Genomic DNA, 3,987 nt, shown 5'->3' with positions numbered 1-3,987 from the left:
AGCGCCGCGGGCAGGGCCCGGCCGCCCGCCTCGCCCCGCCCTGCCCCGCCCCGGTCCCGCAGCACCGCCCGCGGAACCCCGATGGCTGCAGAGCCCGGTGGCGCTGTCCCCCGATGGCCGTACCTTCCGATGGCTGTGTCCCTCGATGACCGTGCCCCACGATGGCAGTGCCCTGCGGTGACCGTGGTCTCTCACAGCTGTGTCCACGGTGGCCGTGCCCTCGATGGGGATGTGCCCTGGCGGCCGAGTCCCGCCATGGCCGTACCCCTCGATGGCTGTGCCCCCCATGGCTGTGTCCCCCGGCTGGGGGGGAGGGTGTCCCGCGGGCTGCCCCGCGCGGCAGGGTGAGCCCGGGACGGTGCCCGAGGGCGCTGCCAGCAGCTGTGGGCTGCTGTGAGATTTCCCTGCTTTCCCAAGGCGCTCGCAGCGGCCGGAGCGCACGGACGGGAGCGGCCACCAGCCCCGGCAGAGTAAGCCAGGGCAGGGCTGTGGGCCTGCTGCCAGGCTCCCCCGAGCACTCCCCCGGCCATGTGGAGCTCCTCTCCAGACACCACCGGACTGATAAATGGGATCCGGGCACTCTGGCACTGGAGAGCAGCCTCCGGGGAGCGTGGGCAGCAGGCAAGCAGCGATCCGGGGCGCTCCGAGCGTGCAGCTCTTTGCTAGTCTGTGAGACAGGTGGACACAGATCACTCCTGCAGTGCCAGAGCCAATGGAGCAGGACACCGAGCTGCTTGCACATGTGGCCCACAGCACAGGCAGGTTTTAGTTGTTTTTTTTCATCATGCTACTTAATCTAATTCAGAAACCCATTTCTTTCTAAGCACACAGTGATTTAAAAAGCAACCTGATAAACTTTGTCTTTAATTTTGTAAAATAATCAGTAGATATCATTTTGGTTAATAAACTTATGAAAGTGTATTGTTATTTTCCAACAATTATATCTTTAGGCCAAAATTCAAGTTTGGATTTATCTTGAGCCCGGCTACATTATTTGTTTCCTAAGTATGGTAGTGGACTTGTTTCCCTGCTATATTTGAAAGAAAATTGCAGTTTTATTGCTGCTCTGCTCAGCACTGGGAGTTGAAGTCAGCTTTCTGTTAGAACAGAAACCAAATGGTCATTTTCATAGTCCCTTATCTTTGTATGATACCCAATAGCTCTATATCAGAAAATGTCAAAACATACTTATTTTTCTGTGTTCTCCAGAATAGTCCCAGACAGTTCATATGGGGTCTGTCCTTGGATAGATCCCAGAGGTGTCCCCATCCTGTACACTCTCCTGAAGGTGTGCTGAGAGAACAATTTGCTTCTTGCCAATAAGAAGGGCTTAAGAACAGCCAAGTTGCTGTTGTCTGGCTGTGATCAGCTCCACACTTTATGTGTCAGACCAAGGGATATGGGTCACAACTGCAGAGCACTGAGTTGCACTGAGGCTTTGAACCACTTCTGATTGTGATCCCTGACTTGCAGCACAGACCTGGTCTCTGCAGTGCTGCTGGCCCTTGCTGCTCATCCATGGTCCCCTCCTGCAGCACCTCAGTGCCACATGACTGTGTCCCAGTTCTGCCCTCACCTTCTCAGATCTGGAATGGCTACACCATTAAACTCAGCCTATCTGGGAGGAGATGGGTGCCCAGTTGCACTGAGCAAGGGCTTTGAGCCTCCCTTGGCACTGGTCACTGGGAGTGGGAGACCTTCACAGCCCTGTACATTTTTAATGTCTCCAGTGTTTATTACACTCAAAAGCGAGTATTCTTATCTGCCTTTGTTTTGCAGAAATCCTACTGAAATCTGCAAACATTTAGGACCTTTCTCAGCTGTTTGCAAGCAGAGGAGAAACTGATTGCAAATCCAGGTGTTTCTTTCACACTGTCCTAATGTTCCCCTTTCCCCTGGAGCCTGCCAGCAGCAAACGAGGGATGCAGCTCAGCTCCCAAGAGAACCCTGGCCCAAGGAGAACTGGCATTTCTACCTGCTGGCACGAAGTCCTTCCTCTCCAGCACTGTCTCACCTCCAGAACTGCTCTCAAACCAGCCTGGGCTGTCAGATCACTTTCTGTTCAAAAGAAATAAAGAAGGAAGGTGAAGTGTGGGTTACAGAAAGAGGGGTAGGTGTTTCTGGCAAGACCCAAGCGCCCCATCCAATTTGGGCGTGCGCTGCAGGACTGCACTCAGCAGCCTCAGGCAGGGAGCTCTCTGCCTCCCTTTGAAGGGCCAGTGCTGCAGGGGACTCTGATCAAAGCTAAGGCAATCCTCCCCTTGGTGCCTTCCCATTCGCTACTGTTTTGCACAATGCCTGTGGCTGAGCAGTTAATGGAGGCATCTGCTGCACTGGCAGAGTTCACTGCCTTAATTAAAGATATCTAACAATCCTGCAGCTGCATGAGAGAGGCCACGGGTGCTCGCAGGGCCGACACCGAATCTTCTCAGACTAAAAGCAAGCACCCTGCTGTGCAGAAAGCACAGACATGCAGCCAGACACCACATGAAAGCAAAAGCAGGGCCCTAGGATTAAGGATGGACTGGAGCCAGCTTGCATTGTGTGTCACCACAGCCTCACCGTGCCAGAGAACTGTATAACCTCGGCTCATGGATAGTTTGGAATAGTCAGACATGCAGCAAGTGTGCAGAGCTGGGGACATTCCTCACCTGTAGGGATGGTTTTACCTGGAAGACATTTTTAACAGATATTTTCCTACTGAGTGAAAATGGTTAACTGGTTTAAAAAGACAGGTGGGAAAACTAATCCTGTACCAAGTGGTTATCAAGTTCTCCTCTGCACGGGGCTGTGTTCTCTCCTGTTAAATGAAGAAACATTTCACTCATGGGTATATTTCTGGCATCACTGCACATTTGAGCTGATGGGGACTGTGCAAGGCTGTCAACAATTTACCAAAGAAGCTCACAGAACAGGCTGGTGGTTGCTGCTTGGGCGGCTTGTCAGCAGGCACCAAGGGCTTTGGATCAGGCTGCCCTGCAGGGCTGAGGGTCAAGGAGCTGTGGTTGCCCTCGGGTGCGCTGTTCCCTGCCGGGAGAGGAGCAGGCCAGAGGCCAGGGCTCCCACGCACTGCCCCCGCCCTCCCGGAGCTGGGAATGCGACCTCGCGGCGGCAGCAGTGTCACCGCTGGTTGCGGGGACGTCAGGCAGACAGAACGATCGATGCTGGGCTGCTTTGGTCGATGCGAATTTACAAATGAACTTCGGTCAGGAGAGACATTACTGGTGTGAACAACCTCTGTTCTCAGCAATTCCTGATGAGGGAAATGGACCATCAAAGGCACCAGCACACAGGTGCTGCAGGTGACGAGAAGCATTTCGGCCCCCAGGATAGAAGCTGGTGTTATCCTGGGATAACATTGCAGTTCAGAGGAAGGGCACGTCCTCTGCTCCACAGCCTCCCGCTGCAAGGGAATCGTCCTTTCCCAGCCGATCCCCAGTGCGGGTGAGCACCACGGCACGAGGCACAGGAGAAGGGAGGTTAGCCCGGGCAGGGCATCGTGTCCAGAGCTGTCCTGGGGATAAGAGAGCAGCCACCAGCACAGCCAGGGCTGTTGTGTAACGTGTCACACACAGCCTGCTCGTGTGGAAGTAGTGCTCCATCTCTGAGCCAGGCTGGATTGCTCTCGTCTGTGGCACACGAGAGATTAGGGGCAGACTGCCCCAGTTTGCTGGGCCTAGAGTGACTCCTTCTTCAGTCCTGGAGAAAAGCCCTCCCTGGAACCAGGCACCTGGGTTGGATTGTAACTCCTGATGGGTTTCCTGCCCTCAATTTTGCTGCCTCACCCACTGGTGGACAGGAGTAGACAAAGGGCAAAATAAAACATATTTAGACAAAAGAGGCATGCACCCTTTTCAAACACAAACTCCTCCAGAAACAGAAAAATTATCTAATTCCATGATGTAAGGAAGGGATGGGGAAAAAACAAAAACCAAGCATGTTTGCTTTTTTTTCCCACTATCTCATGTGACACTATATAATCTGTCA

Source organism: Pyrgilauda ruficollis, unplaced genomic scaffold (assembly GCF_017590135.1).
Source record: "Pyrgilauda ruficollis isolate IOZ18807 unplaced genomic scaffold, ASM1759013v1 scaffold79, whole genome shotgun sequence".
NCBI lineage: Eukaryota > Metazoa > Chordata > Aves > Passeriformes > Passeridae > Pyrgilauda > Pyrgilauda ruficollis.
Note: the sequence above shows the minus strand (reverse complement) of the source record.